The following is a 17,593-nucleotide window of genomic DNA, read 5'->3' on the forward strand; positions in this document are numbered from 1 at the left end:
GGTAAGGAAAATGTTTGTTGCTTATGGCACAGGCTTTCCATAGGGCACAGTGCTGGGTAGTTAGTATAAAATTTTAGGCAACTTTGAGAAAAATGAGAATGATAATTCATACATTCAGGACTTTTGAGTGGTGTTTGGATGATGATCTACAGGAGTTCAGAACCCCCAGAATGTGAAGAGGATGACAAAGTGTGAAAATGTTCATTATTAAGTGGAGTTTGTCACACTTCTACCTGCAAAAGATAAGTTAGACAGGAGATAGGAGGTGTGAATTCAAAGGATGGGTTGCTCCTCTTTCAAGGAATTCTTTGAAACAGAAATTATCTGAATCCAATTGGAACACTGGGCTGGGAATAGGAGGTGGGTCATATCTTTTGCTGGTACACATGGAAGTAGTTGCATTGCACAGATTGATGATATCTGTCCTGACTTTCCTTAAGGAATATTTCATGGTGAGTATAACAGAAGGCTCAGCTAAAGTCTTTCCTACTAAAATCTTAAATCTTGGCTGTCTGGTTCCTGACCTTACCTTTCAATTGAAATCGCTCTCTCCAATGTTCCCAATGACCTCAATTTCTGAATCCAGTAGCCTTTCCCCCCATCTTTATTCTTTTTAATCTGTCACATTTAAAGCAATTGATTAGTTTCTTTTCTTGAATCTTCTCTCCTTTATAGGTTTTCCTGACATTCTTCTTCCCTGTGTAGTGTTCTTGGTTGGTTTTCTTGGAGGTCCTGGGAGCAGCTTCATTTCAATAGAGTAATCACCACAAGAAGAGCCAGGTGTTTGATGTTAAAGACCAAAAATCTTTATTGTCTTCTTTGCCTGGTGCTCAGCTAGCTTTCTCCCTGTCTTCAGAGGAGACTTGGTTTCAGGGGAGATAATGCAGGAGCACAGCCAGCCACCACAAGGCTAATGAAGATAGAAATGGATCTCTCTCTCATTGGGTCCAAGAGTTTGAGCTCCCACCTCCAGTCCTCTTATCTTCTCTGGCTCTGACTCCAAGCCTCTCAGTCCCCCAGGAGAGCCACCAAGAGTTTGACTGAAGATGGAATGAATCTTATCCAGTCCTTGCTGGCTGTTATATACTCCATTATCACAGGTGTGAATCTTATGGAACTATATTAAGTACTAAGTACATGTATTGAACTAGAGAACTATTTATCACCTTGCAAAACTAGATAACCATTGCCTTTATCAATTCCACTGACTTAATACCTTGTAAGAATCCTTGTTTCAGAGTTCTGGCTCATCACACCCCTAGTTCTCCTTTTATATCTTATCATCTTTCATTCTTTTTTTTTTTTTTTTTTTTTTGACTGGATCTTCATTCATCACAAATCCACTAATTGCAAATGTTCTCCCAAATTTTGTCTTGGGCTCTCTTCTTCTTTTTTTTTTCTTTTATATTCTCTCATTTGGTTATCTTATTACTTACATTAGACTGAATTATCATTTATATTCAGGAATTCCACATGTCTCCTGAATGCCAATACAACACCAGTAACTATCTTGCGGACATATAAAGTTGAAAGTCTGAAGACATTTCACAATCACTATGAGTTTCCTCTTAAACTGTTTGCTTTCCCAACCTCTCCTATTACTGTCAAGGGCACCACAATTTATTAAACTAGGTAGGTTAAGACCTTGATGTCAACATATGTTCATTTTTTCTTATATAACACTTCTATACCCATATAGCCCACCATACTAGCTTAGACACTAATTAACTCTTCCTTAAGACTAATGAAATAGACTAATGAAATAATGAAAAAGACTAATGAAATAGATTATGAAATAGATATGCATGCTATTTGACTCCTTACTGCTTCATCTTTCACAGAGCAACCAGAGGGATATATTAAAACGTACATCTATTTCATCCCATTTTCTCCATAAATTTCAGTGGTTCCCATTTACTAGCTCAATATCAAATGCTACATTGGATATTTTAAATCCTTTCTTACTTTGACAATTTTTTTCAATAATTTTTCAATTTGCTTTTACTTTACCTTCTCCGCTTATTCTGATCTGCTTACATTGTTCTTGTTGATTTTCTTCTGAGAAGATAGTACAACTTCCAACTTCACTGATTGTTTTTTTATTATAGCTTTTTATTTACAAGATATATGCATGGGTAATTTCACAACACTGACAATTGTCAAGCATTTTGTTCCAATTTTTCCCCTTCTTCTCCCCACCCCCTCCCTCAGATGGCAGGTTGACCAATACATGTTACATATGTTAAAGTATAAATTAAATGCAACATTTGTATACATGTTCAAACAGTTATTTTGCTGTACAAAAAAAATCGGACTTTGAAATAGTGTACCATTAGCAAGTGAAGGAAATCAAAAATACAGGCACACAAAAATTGGGGTATTGGGGATTCTATGTAGTGGTTCATAATCATCTCCCAGAGTTCTTTTGCTAGGCATAACTGTTTCAGTTCATTATTGCTCTATTGGAACTGATTTGGTTCACCTCGTTGTTGAAGATGGCCATGTCCATCAGAATTGATCATCATATAGTATTGTTGTTGAAGTATATAATGATCCTGCTAATTTCACTCAGCATCAGTTCATGTAAGTCTCTCCAGATCTTTTTGAAATCATCCTGTTGGTTCTTACAGAACAATATTCATTGCTTTTTACTGACCTTTTCTTGACTTGGAATGCTCTCCCTTCTCACATCTGCCTTCTTCCCCATTCAATATTGCTAACTTATTCTTATGTAGCATTTTATCTGTGCTTCTCTTAGTTCATTGCATTTTTTAATCGTTTTAATAATTTTTACTTATTTCTGCAGTATCTAGGAATTTTTCAAAAAATGGCTTGCTTCAATATTACTCCTAATTTCCTTTTCTTGAGGCATCAAGAAAGAGATGAGAAAACTGTATTTGATGTTTGAATTTAACATAAATTACGTAGGGTATTACTACAGACAAGTTGAAACATCTTTCAGCCACTGCTTCTGTATTTATAAAACAGATGTAATAATGCTAAAATTATCTGTCATAGGTTGCTTGTAAGAAAAGAATATTGTAAATTTAAACATACTATAAAAGTGTTCTAATGCTTAGATATAATTATTATCAATATTAGTTCTGTTGTATTCACCACTTGTATTTCTATTTTAAGAAAAGTATTTGTAAAGCAGCAAATGTGAGAATGTTATTTGTATTAAATGTATTAAAATAAAAAGTTAATTAAAACCATTACAAATTTCAAGATTCCATCTCTTAAAGTATTTTCCTTCAGTATCTTTCATTTTATTCGAGAAAGAAAGGTTACTAATTTCCACACCTGTTATGAGGAAAGTACTTTAGTAATCCCTAAAGCATTGTATAAATTTATGTTATCATTATTATTATTGAACCCACTCCAGAGTGTTTAAATTACTGAGCTTATCACCTCACTAAGAGAATTAAGGTTTCCTTTTGTTTTTTTTGTGATATTTGCTTTTTATAAACTACATTCCCAGAGAAGTCTATGCCAGAAGGCTTTTCTTCTTTTGTTGGATTTCAATGTTCCTGTATTAGGCATAGGAAGCAGAAAAGCTCCAATAATATTGCCTTGATTCCAAAGGAGTAGAATCTATAGAAGGCACAGATGGTCAACTGAATCTTTACTGAATACCATTTGGTTAAAATGAATAAGATTGTGCAGGCTGTCTGTCCTGTTAATATCTTCATTCCAGTAACTAAAGTGTTTCTCCATCACAAAAGTCATTATCTCTCTTTCCCATTAATTCATTAACCTTTTTTATAGTACAGAAAAAAAATGATGATTCCCCCTTTTGTATAATTATCCTGACCCTCTCAGAGTGAAATCTTGCTTGTTCACTTTTCAGAATATTGGAGAGCCTCTAAATGACTGATGAGTTGATAAAGCTATTTCCCTCCTAGTGGGATGCACTTCTATTAAGTTCAACAGCAAATATTCTATCCAAAATTATACACACAAATGAAATGCAGTCTTATATTTACTCCTCACTCACTGCCTCAGTAAAGTAATAAATGATTTAAAAGCATCAGCCCAAAAATAACTTTTGTAGCTGCTTGCCCTTGGATGATATGTAGTTGAAGATGTGAGGAAATATATTCCATATGTAATACAATGTCATTAGAGTTATTTATTTGAAATTAGCAAGTTATTTTATATACCCATTTTCTGATATTTTACATCTGTCCCATATTAATACCATCCTGCCAGTAGCAATTTCTTTTTTATTTTGGTCCAGAACTGTCAGAAGTATTTTAAATTATTTTTCTATCTTTCCCCCATTCTTAATTCCTATTAAAACAAAAATTCCTTTTAACCCTTCATTCTTTAATAAACTACCAACTAATTCTTCCATAAGAAAATATTTAAATGATATTTTTCTTTCCTACATCTGAAATATATTTTCTATCTATTTACTAATCCGTTTTGAACCATAAAATATATTTAATTAATTACTTAATTTTAAAATATTGTTTTATAATCATGTTGGGAGAGAAAAATAAAAAGGGAATAACCATGGGAGAGAGAAAAAAACAGAAAACAGATGTGAAAATAGCATGTACTGATTTACGTTCATTCTCTTTCATTCTTTTTCTGAATGCAGATGGCATTTTCTGTCCAAAATCTATTAGGATAGCTTTGAGTCAATGAACCACTTAGAAAAAAAAACAAGTTTTTCATAATTTATCATCACACATTCTTGCTGTTTTTATGAGCAATGCGTTCTAGGTTCTTTTTGTTTCACTCAGCATAAGTTCAATTAAATCTTTCCAGGTCTTTCTAAAACCAGGTTGTTCATCATTTTTTATAGAATATTATTATATTCCATTACCTTCATATACACAACTTGTTCATCCATTCCCCAATTGATAGAAAGCTACTCATTTTCCAATATTTTGTTACCACAAGAAGAGCAGCTACAAACATTTTTGCACATGTGGGTCCTTTCCCCTACTTTATGATTTCCTTGAGATACAGACCCAATAATGCCACTACCGGGTGAAAGGATATGCACAGTTTTGTAGTCCTTTGGGAATAGTTCATTGTTATTCTCCAGAATAGTTTGATCATTTCACAACTTTCATCAACAATATCCCACAATTATCATTATCTTTTCCTGTCATGTTAACCAATCTGAGATGTGAGAGATAGTGCCTTAGTTTATTTAATATGAATTTCTTTAATCAGTATTGATTTAGAGTATTTTTATATAACTACAGATAGCTTTGATTTCATCATATAAAAATAGTTTTCAAATACTTTGACCAGTTATCAATTGGGTAATGACTTGTATTCTTATAAATTTGACATAGTTATATATATATATATATATATATATATATATATATATATATATATATATATATATATATATATATATATATATTAGAAATGAAATGTTTATCAGAAATACTGGTTATAAGATTGTTTTCACAGCTTTGTACTTTCCTTGGTTCTATTGGTTTTGTTTGTGCAAAATCTTTTTAATTTAATGGAATTAAAGTTGTTCATTTTGCCTTTCATGATGTTTTCTAGTTCTTAGAAACACATTCCTCCCTTCTCCAAAGACATGATAGGTAAATTATCCCCTCAAGGAACACTTAAAACCAACTCAGCTGACAGCTGGGTTCCACAGATTGACTTTCAATTAATGTGTTATCTCAGGACTATTTTATTGATTTGAAAACTGAAAAAAAATTATATCTTCTTCTCAAATTAGCACATATTTAGAGTCATCATTCTAGAGCACATACAACACCAGACCTAGGACAAGGAAAGTTTTTGCCCATATTCTGCCTCAGATACTTCATAGATATTTGACTTGGGGCAAGTCAGCCAATCTAATAGTGTCATATTTCTTGATCTGTAAGATGATGAGCTTGAATTGGTTGTTTCCTCTATTATCAAATTTATAATCTTATGAGGATTAATATCTCAAGCATTCCTCTAATTCTCTACCTTTAAAATGGATATATTATTTGTGGATAATGATAAAAGTATTAAGTATGGATTAAGAGACATAGTTTCATATATCACTTCAGGATATTTGCTGGAGTCCTTCTCACTCCAGACCCAGGAATATAGCTATCATGCGATGTAGTTGTTTCTGAACAATTTAAATCCATTCCCTCTGCAAGATAGGCTTGAAATACTTAAAATCAATTCTAATATCCTCTCTAATTCTATCTCTTCATGAATAAATTGCCCCAATGAATAGCTAGATTGCTCAGTTGATGGAGCAGGGGCCCTGGAGTCAGGAGGACATGAATTCAAATCAGGCTTCAAACACTTTGCACTTTGCACTTACTAGCTGTGTGATCCTGAGCAAGTCACTTAACTTCAATTACAACAATACAAAGAAGGAAGGAGAAGAAGAAAGATGGAAGATAGAGGAGAAAAAGAAAGTAAAGAAAAAGGAGAAAGAGAAGGAAGAAGAGAAGATTCTTTTATATTTAGAGCATATGACTAATGGTTTTATTTTCTTCATCTGAAAACTGAGAAGTTTCTTTAATCATTTATCATTATGGTTTCCTCTGTATCTGTCATCCTAGTCTTTCTTTTGGATTTGGAATTTCATTGATATAAACATTCAGGATTTCTTTTTCACCATATTAATTATTCTCATCAAATTGTGTAGAAATGGAGAAACATACATATCAATTTAGGTTTTTTTGTTGCTTTCTAATTACTAATGAGATCAAATATTTTCCTCCAAAAACCTTTACTTTCTTATCCTTTTAAAGACTTGGAGAATAAAAAGTTTAAATCCATCTAGGTATCCCATTAGCAACTTAATGTCAATGTATCTGAAGCAGAACTTATTATTTATTGACTTTCCTACTTAAAATCCACTTTTGACTGGTGGGAAAAGCTGAATGTCCAAACTATTCTTGGGAAAGTCATGTTATCTTTTACCAAGTAACATTACCATTCTACATTCTTAGAACCTTCTTCTTCCTTAAAATATTCATTCTAACACTTTGTGAGGAACCAAGGTAAAACTGCTGGATAATATATTGCATATTAAACATTCACCTCGTTATCTATCTATCTACCTATCAATTCATTTATTCATTCATTTATGTGTTTGTTTATACATGTATTTATTTGTCTACTTAACTATTTATTTTTAACTCATTAATTCATATATATTATATATATGATAATTTTAGTCTTTCTCTAATTCTAAATAATATTTTCTTTTTTTTTACTATGCATGTTCTATTTTAATTATTATAAATTATTTTCACAACTTATATGGTAGGTTCCAAAAGTTTTAAAAGAACAACTTTAATGTTTGAAGGCAAATGTCTGATTCATCAACAGACATATCATATACTGGTGAATTTTTGATGTGTTTGTGATGTCATTTATGTGGATATCTCCTCTAACAAAGCAGATGGCAACTTTTTAAAATCTTAACCTGTATGGCTTCCTCACTATATTTCCTCCATAGAGAATTCCAATTATTGCTGAAATCCTGACTGTGGCTCACAATCATGAATCCTATTTAAGTTATCTTTTATCTTGCCCTTCTCCTTATATGACCAACCACTCTTCCCTTTACAGCCTTATCTCACCCTAAAAATGTCTTCTAAAACCATGGTGGCAAGCTGTCTATGATCATTATGTATTTTTTCTATTTCTCTTTATTTTTAAAAAATTTTTTAAAGTAGTTTTCATTTACCAGATATTTGCATGGGTAATTTTACAACATTGACAATTGCCAAGCCATTTGTTCCAATTTTTCCCCTCCTCCCCCCCCCCAGATGGCAGGTCGACCAATTCACGTTAAATATGTTAGAGTATAAATTAAATACAATATATGTATACATGACCAAACAGTTGTTTTGTTGAACAAAAAGAATCGGACTTTGAAATAATGTACATTTAGCGTGTGAAGAAAATTCAAAATGCAGGCAGATAAAATTAGAGGGGTTGGAAATTCTATGTAATGGTTCATAGTCATCTCCCAGAGTTCTTTTGCTGAGTGTAGCTGGTTCAGTTCATTACTGCTCTATTGGAACTGATTTGGTTCATCTCATTGTTGGAGAGGGTCACGTCCATCAGAATTGATCATCATACCGTATTGTTGTTGAAGTATATAATGATCTCCTGGTCCTGCTCATTTCACTCAGCATCAGTTCATGTAAGTCTCTCCAGGCCTTTCTGAAATCATCCTGTTGGTCATTTCTTACAGAACAATAATATTCCATAATATTCATATACCACAATTTTTTCAGCCAATCTCCAATTGATGGGCATCCACGTAGTTTCCAGTTTCTGGCTACCACAAAGAAGGCTGCCACAAAACATTCTTGCACATACATACAGGTCCCTTTCCCTTTTTTAAGATCTCTTTGGGATAAAAACCCAGTAGCAACGTGCTGAATCAAAGAATACACACAGTTTGATAACTTAGTTCCAAATTGCTCTCCAGAATGGCTGGATGTATTCGCAGTTCCACCAACAATGTATCAGTGTCCCTGTTTTCCCACATCCCCTCCAACATTCTGCATTATCTTTCCCTGTCATTCTAGCCAATCTGACAGGTGTGTAGTGGTATCTCGGAGTTGTCTTAATTGGCATTTCTCTGATTATTAATGATTTTTAGCATCTTTTCATATAACTAGAAATAGTTTCAATTTCTTTATCCAAGAATTGTCTGTTCATATTGACATTAAAGTAGAAATAAAGAGAACATGGAATTTAGCAAAATGAAAATAGAAAGATATGGACTCTTGAGGTCATATTACTAAGAAATGTAAACAAGCAGGAACACATAAGGAGTCTAAAATGCTCAATTTAAGTCAACTCAATTCAAAGAATACTAGAGCTAGAAGGAACTTTTAGCTTTTTCCAGTTCAACTCGAAGCTGAACAAGTATCTTTCTATAACTTGTTTAATACCAGAATTACCATAAGCCCTGCAACTATACTTTCCAACAACTCTTCTTTTTAGCCAGTTTCTTAATCATTGAATCATCTATATATCAAATTTATATAAGTTTAATTGAAAGCTGAGAATAACTAAGTCTTCCCATATCCCATGTCATAACACATCAAGAGCCAGTGTGATTCTCCCTTCATCTGAGCCTTCCTGTATTTTTTCCCTTCATTAGAACATAAGTTATTCGTATTTTATATTTAAGGGTTCTGATAAAAGTGTGATTTCCAAAATATATAGAGAATTGGCTAATTTGTAAGAATTCAAGCCATGCTCCAATTGATGAATGATAAAAAGGATATGAAAAGACAATTTTCAGTTGAAGAAATTAAAACCATTTCTATCTATATGAAAAGGTGATCTTAATCACTATTGCTTGGAGAAATGCACATTAAGATAATTCTGAGATATCACTAAACATCTCTCAGATTGGCTAAAATGACAGGAAATGATGAATGTCGGAAGGAATGAATGTTGATGGAATTATGAACAGTTCCAGCCATTCTAGAGAACAATTTGGAACTATGCTCAAAAAGTTATGAAACCGTGCATACACTTTGATCCATCAGTGTTCTATTGGGCTTAGTATCCAAGAAAGATCTTGAAGAAGAGAAAGGGACCCACGTGTGGAAAAATGTTTGTGGTAGCCCTTTTTGTAGTGGCAAGAAATGAAATTGAGAGGTTGCCCATCAGCTGGAGAATGGCTAAATAAGGTATGGTATATGATTGTTATAGAATATTATTGTTCTATAAGAAATGATTAACAGGGTGATTTTAGAGAAGCCTGGAGAGATTTACATGAACTGATGCTAAGTGAAATGAGCAGAACCAGTAGATCACTATACATGGCAACAAAATTAAATGATGATCAATTCTGGTGGACGTGACTCTTTCCAACAATGAGGTGATTGAGGCCAGTTCCAATTGTTCAGTGATGAAGAGAGCCATCTAAACCCAGAGAGAAGACTGTGAGAATTCAGTGTTGATCACAGCATAGCATTTTCATTCCGTTGTTGTTTGCTTGCATTTTGTTTTCTTTTTCTTTGTTTTTCATTTTTGACTTTTCTTATTCAGCAAGATAATTGTATAAATCTGTCCAAAGAAAGAGCATTGAGAAAAAGGTTCCTAGAATTGACAGTTTGTTAGGTTCTTACTAAGTGCTAAATTGGTACTTAACAATTCTTTAGTTCCTGTCTTTACTGAGAGTTTTACTTGTGAATTCCTGGGGAAGAGCTTGTATACTCAGGAGGAGCAAGTTCATTGGTTGAAGTAATTTTTCCCAGAAGCCCTTGCATTATCCCATGCCTTTTCTCTGGGAGGATAAAAGAGGGCAGCTCTGGAGGAAAGAGTGAGTTTTGTCTGGACTGCTCTCTGCAGGAAGGGAAGTTGGCTCTCTACAGAAAGAAAAATCTGTCTGAGAGATTTGAGTTGACACAGCAGATCTCCTCCCAGAGAGCGATCGGCAGCTTCTGGAGACAGCAGCACGCTACAGCAGTTGACACAACTTTGGATATAGTGTTTCCAACTGAATGATGAGCTTGCAAAGAATTATAAAAGATAAGGAAAGAGGTAGAGAGAATTATTATAGACAAGACTCTTAAGGAGTTAAACCACAAATAAGGGGAGGAAAATAGAATAATACATATTCAGGAATGATAGATCAAGTGCTTTGTTCACACATACAATTTTAGGCAGAAGAGATATGTTTCTGTCTGCCATAGGTAGTTATAAATTGAATAGTGAAAGGGTGATTAATAGCGTGTTCTATTTCTTTTTCTAAAATGGGACTATTCAAGCAATTTATCTCCTCCTCTGTTAATCTAGGGAGCCTATATTTTTGGAGGAAGTCATCCATTTCACTTAAGTTGTTAAATTTATTGGCATAAAGTTGGGCAAAGTAACTCCTTATTATTTCTCTAATTTCCTCTTCATTGGTGGAAAGATCCCCCTTTTCATTTGTAAGACCAACAATTTGATTTTCCTCTTTCTTTCTTCTCTGGGTGTAGCTACCTCTGTCCATCATTGATCAACTGGAAGTGAGTTGGATCTTCTTTATGTTGAAAATATCCACTTCCATCAGAATACATCTTCATACAGAACTGAAGTGATAGGCTATGATGCCAAAGGGGTATGAGACAAGGAACATATATGAAAGACTTTGCTTATAGATGGAAGGGTTTGATATATAAAAATGCTGAGGATTTATGTGGATTTATTTTGTATCCTGCCACTTTGCTGAAATTTTGAATTATTTCTAATAGCTTTTTAGCAGAGTCTTTGGGGTTCTCTAAGTATACCATCATGTCATCTGCAAAAAAGTGATAGTTTGATTTCCTCATTTCCTACTCTAATTCCTTGAATCTCTTTCTCGGCTCTTATTGCCGAGGCTAGCATTTCTATTACTATATTGAATAGTAATGGCGATAGTGGGCAACCTTGTTTCACTCCGGATCTTACTGAGAAAGGTTGCAGTTTATTTCTATTGCATATTATGTTTACTGACAGCCTTAAATATATGCTCCTGATTATTCTAAGGAATAGTCCATTTATTCCTATACTCTCAAGAGTTTTTAGTAGGAATGGATGTTGGATTTTGTCAAATGCTTTTTCTGCATCTATTGAGATGATCATATGGTTCTTATTAATTTGATTATTAATATGGTCAATTATATTAATAGTTTTTCTCCTTTCCTTCCCTCTTACCCCAGTACACAGTATTAAACTTGTGAACACCACAAAAATATAGGCTCCCTAGATTAACAGAGGAAGAGATAAATTGCTTGAATAGTCCCATTTTAGAAAAATAAATAGAACATGCTATTAATCAACTCCCCAGGAAAAAATCCCCAGGACCAGATGGATTCACATGTGAATTCTACCAAACATTTAAAGAACAATTAGCCCCAATGTTATATAAATTATTTGAAAAAAAAGGGGATGAAGGAGTCCTACCAAACTCCTTTTATGACACAGACATGGTACTGATACCTAAACCAGGTCGATCGAAAACTGAGAAAGAAAATTATAGACCAATTTCCTTAATGAATATTGATGCTAAAATCTTAAATAAGATATTAGCAAAAAGACTTCAGAAAATCATCTCCAGGATAATACACTATGATCAAGTAGGATTTATTCCAGGAATGCAGGGCTGGTTTAATATTAGGAAAACTATTCCCTAAGGAATATTGATGCTAAAATTTTTAATAAGATATAAACAAAAAGACTTCAAAAAACATCCCCAGAATACACCAGGATTTATACCAGGAATGCAAGGCTGGTTCAATATTAGGAAAACTATCAGTATAATTGGCTATATTAATATCCAAATTAACAAAAACAATATGATCATATCAATAGATGCAGAAAAAGCATTTGATAAAATCCAACATCTATTCCTATTAAAAACACTTCAGAGTACAGGAAATGTACTTTTCCTTAAAATAATCAGTAGCATCTATTTAAAACCAACAGTAAGCATATATGTAATGGAGATAAACTGCAACCATTACCAATAACATCAGTAGGGAAACAAGGTTGCCCACTATCACCATTACTGTTCAATATTGCATTAGAAATGCTAGCTTTCTCAATAAGAGTTGAGAAAGAGATTAAAGGAATTAGAGTAGGTAATGAAGAAATCAAATTATCACTCTTTGCTGATGATATGGTGGTATATTTAGAGATCCTAAGAGATTCTACTAAAAAGCTATTATTAATAATTCACACCTTTAGCAAAGTTGCAGCATACAAAATAAACCAATAAAAGTCTTCAGCATTCTTATATATCACCAAGAAAATCCAACAGTGAGAGTAACAAAGAGAAATTCAATTTAAAGTAACTACTGATAGTATAAAATATTTAGGGATCTATCTGCCAGGAGAAAATAAAAAAAAAAACTATATAAGCAAAATTACAAAGCACTTTTCACACAAATTAAGTCTGATCTAACAATTGGAAAAATATTAAATGCTCTTGGATAGGGTAAGCAAATATAATAAAAATGACAATTCTACCTAAACTAATCTATTTATTTAGTGCCATAACAATCAGACTACCAAAAATATTTTAATGACCTAGAAAAATAACAACAGAGTTCATATGGAAAAACAAAAGGTCAAGAATTTCAAGGGAATTAATGAAAAAAAAATCAAATGAAGATGGCCTAGCTAGATCTAAAATTGTATTATAAACCAGTAATTGCCAAAACTTTTGGTATTGACTAAGAAATAGAATAGTTAATGAGTGGAACAGGTTAGGTTCAAAGGATAAAACAGTCGACAACTTTAAAAATCTAGTATTTGACAAACCCAAAGTCCCCACCTTTTGGGATAGGAACTCAATGTTTGCCAAAAAATTCTGGGAAAATTGGAAATTAGTATGGCAGAAACTAGGCATTGATCCACACTTAACACCGTACACCAAAGTCAGGTCAAAATGTGTTCATGACATAGGCATAAACATTAGATTATAAATAAATTAGAGGAAGATAAGATAGTTTACCTCTCAAACCTGTGGAAGAGGAAGGAATTATATGACCAAAGAATAACTAGAGATCATTACTGATCACAAAATAGAAAATTTTGATTTTATCAAATTAAAAAGTTTTTGTACAAACAAACTAATGCAGATAAGATTAGAAGGGAAGAAATAAACTGGGAAAACATTTTTACAGTCAAAAATTCTTATAGAGGCTTTATTTCCAAAATATATTTCTAAAAAATCTAGCCATTCTCCAATTGATAAATGGTCAAAGGATATGAACAGACAATTCTCAGATGAAGAAACTGAAGCTATTTTTAGCCATATAAAAAGATGCTCCACGTCATTATTAATCAGAGAAATGCAAATTAAGACAACTCTGAAATACCACTACACACCAGTCAGATTGGCTAGAATGACAGGGAAAGATAATGCAGAATGTCGGAGGGGATATGGGAAAACAGGGACAGGGACACTGATACATTGTTGGTGGAATTGTGAATACATCCAGCCATTCTGGGGAGTAATTTGGAACTATGCCCAAAAAGTTATCAAACTATACATGCCCTTTTATTCCAGCAGTGTTACTACTGGGCTTATATCTCAAAAACATCTTAAAGAAGGGAAAGGGACCTGTATGTGCAAGAATGTTTGAGGCAGCCCTCTTTGTAGTGGCCAGAAACTGGAAAATGAGTGTATGCCCTTCAGTAGGAGAATGGCTGAAGAAATTGTGGTATATGAATATTATGGAATATTATTGTTTTGTAAGAAATGACCTGGAGAGACTTATATGAACTGATGCTGAGTGAAATTAGCAGGTCCAGGAGATCATTATACTTCAACAACAAGACTATATGATCATCAATTCTGATGGATGTGGCCATCTTTAACAATGAGATGATCCAAATCTGTTCTAACAGATCAGTAAAGAACTGAACAGTGAAAGAACTCTGGGAAATGATTAAGAACCATAACATAGAATTCCCAATACCTGGATTTTTGATTTCCTTTACAGGTTAACTGTAGACTATTTCAAAGTCAGATTCTTTTTTGTACAGCAGAATAACTGTTTAGACATGTATACATATACTTTAGCATATGTAACATGTATTGTTCAACCTTCCATGTGGGGGAGGGGGTGGGGGAAAAGAGGGGGGGAAATTGGAACAAAAGGCTTGGCAATTGTCAGTGCTGTAAAATTACCTATGTATGTATGTATGTGTGTGTGTGTGTGTATATATATATATATATATATATATATATATATATATATATATATATATATATATATATATATATATATATAATAGAAAGCTATAATTAAATAAATATTTTTTAAAAAAGAATAAATTGAAATCAGTGTTTTTCTCAGTAACCTAAGAAAAAGATAGAGATACTAAATGCCTAAAAGATCTTAGGAAAGCACATGTTCCCAAGAGGCAGATATTGACTCTGATTGGTGAAAAATCAATGAAAGAATTAATATTATAATGAGAGGTGTGCTTTCTCTGTTGAGGGACTGGAGGGAATGTGATGTTGATCATGCCAGCAGTCTCAGATCATTCCATCTCCAGCAATGCATATAAAACTATTTTTTCTCCACCAGTGGTGTAGTTACAGAAAAGATGGTCTGAATAAGGTAAATATTTTGGAAAAGGTCAGAAATGTACTTGAGATTATGTTTAAAATTAGCAAGGAAAACATGATTTTTGGAACCATATATAAACTGGTTAGTAATATAATAAAATAATAATTTTCCCTCAGTTTTAAAGTTTTAAAGGTGGAAATGATAATGGAAACAAAAGTGTTTTTTTGTTTTTGTTTTTGTTTTTGTTTTTTTTCCCTTGGAGTGAAATACAATTGGACTATAGATATTTCAAACATTTTCTTTTACAGGATGCATATGTACATTTAATTTAGTTTTAAATATTATCAATCCAAGAATCAATACAAAAACGTTCATTAAGTGCTTACTAAGTGACAGCTAATATGATAAGCATAAAAAAACCCACATGAATGCATATGTGGAGATATGTAAATTAATTTCTTAAATGAATATGATTGGAAAATATTGTTTCAGACTAGATTAATAATAAACAACTATTGAAGTTCAAAAATATATATATATTTTTTAATTCAGAGCCAGGATTCCCTGCCAAGATGGTGGAGAGGAGTCACCCATCTGCTTAAGATTCGTGTTTTCTCTCAGAATTTATTTCATGACAAGCCTTGGAATTAATTCTTGACCGGAAAAAAACAATCATTACCAACAGAAGATATCCTTGAAATTCGCTAGATAAGATCTGATTTTGCTCAGGGGAGGGAACAAACAGAGCAGGCATAGGCTGAGAGCAAGCAGGGAGAGCAAGGCAGCTCATACTGGGAAGACTGGAGGAAGGAGGGATTTGATCTCTGCCTTTTGTTCCTGATGAACTTTTCCCCAGTATGGATATTCTGTCATGGCAGCAAGCCAGGATCAGCAGAGAAGCTGTAAACACATGAGCTAAAGAATAAAACCCCAAAAACCTATGGTCTCTCAGAACCTGGCCACCCTCACCCCCACCGGGAGTGACTTAGCACATTCTTAGAGCCTCAGAGTCTCAGGGCACAGACACAGCCCAGCCATTACTGTCCTGCTAGTGTCTCACTGCTATCTCCCCCAGTCTGTAGAGGAAGGCCAGTAACACCATCCAGTCCGATCCTACACCCCCCAAAAAGCACACCAATTGTTTTTCTTGTCAGTTTGTTTTCTTTCATTCTGCTCTGACAAAATGAACAAAAAATTTAAAAGGGCTCTAACCATTGATAGCTTTCATAAGGATAGAGAGCAGACTTCAAAACCTGAGGAGACTAAAAACAGACTTCCCCAGAGGAATCCCCAAAAGGGGATATGATCTGCTCCACAATACATAAAACTGTCATAGAAGAAATCAAAAAGGCTCTTTCAAGAGAGCTAGAAGAGAAATGGGAAAAGGAAAGGGAAGCTTGGCAAGAGAGTCTGGAGAAGTCATACCACACATTTAAAGATAAAGTGAATAAAGAAATCAAATCCTTGAAAAACAAAATTAGCAAATTGGAAAAGGTAAACAACTCTAAGGAAAACAGAATTAGTGAGTTGCAAAAATAAAATAACTATCTAAAAAATAAAATTGGCAAAATGGAAAAAAATCCCATAGAAAAAAACAACTCACTAAAACCTCAATTGGACAATTACAAAAAATATTTTTTAAAAATGAGTGAAGAAAATACTTCATTAAAAATCAGAATCAAAGAAATAGAAGTGAATGACTTGAAGAGACACCAAGAATCAGTCCAGCAAAACCAAAAAAATGAAACAATGGGAAAAAATGTAAAATACCTTCTTGGGAAGACAACAGACCTGGAAAATAGATACAGGAGAAACAATCTGAGAACTCCCTGAAAAATATGATGAACAAAAAAGCCTGGACACTATTTTCCAGGAAATCATCAAAGAGAACTGCCCGGATGTTTTAGAAACAGAGGATAAAATAGACATTGAAAAAATTCATCATTCACCTACTGAAAGGGACCCTAAAATCAAAATGCCAAGAAATATAGTGGTGAAGTTCAAGAACCAGCATACGAAGGAAAAAATATTGCAAGCTGCTAGGAAAAAAAAAATCAAATATGGAGGAGCCACAATAAGAATTACCAGGATTTAGCAGCATCCACATTAAAGGATCGAAGGGCTTGGAATATGATATTCCGAAAGGCTAAGGAACTTGGTATGCAGCCAAGAATAACTTGCCCAGCAAAAATGAGCATCATTTTCCAGGAAAGAAGATGGACATTCAATGAAAAAAAAGAATTCCATCTATTCTTGATGAAAAAAAAAAAAAAAAAAAAAAAAAAAGGATCTAAACAAAAAGTTTGATCTCCAAATATAGAACTCAAAAGATTTCTAAAAAGGTTAAAAGAAATCTTGAGAACTATATTTCTGCCATAAATATATATATATATGTATATATATGTATGTATGTATGTATAATTTGTTCTAAAATTAGAGGTGGAAAGGAAATTGTACCAGAAAAAAGGGTAAAGTGGTGGTACTACATCTCACTAAGAGGCAAAGGTAACATATTATATCTGAGAGTAAGAATGGAAGGGGATGAAGATAGAGTGTATCATATTCTCATCAGA

Source organism: Sminthopsis crassicaudata, chromosome 1, assembly GCF_048593235.1.
Source record: "Sminthopsis crassicaudata isolate SCR6 chromosome 1, ASM4859323v1, whole genome shotgun sequence".
Taxonomy (NCBI): domain Eukaryota; kingdom Metazoa; phylum Chordata; class Mammalia; order Dasyuromorphia; family Dasyuridae; genus Sminthopsis; species Sminthopsis crassicaudata.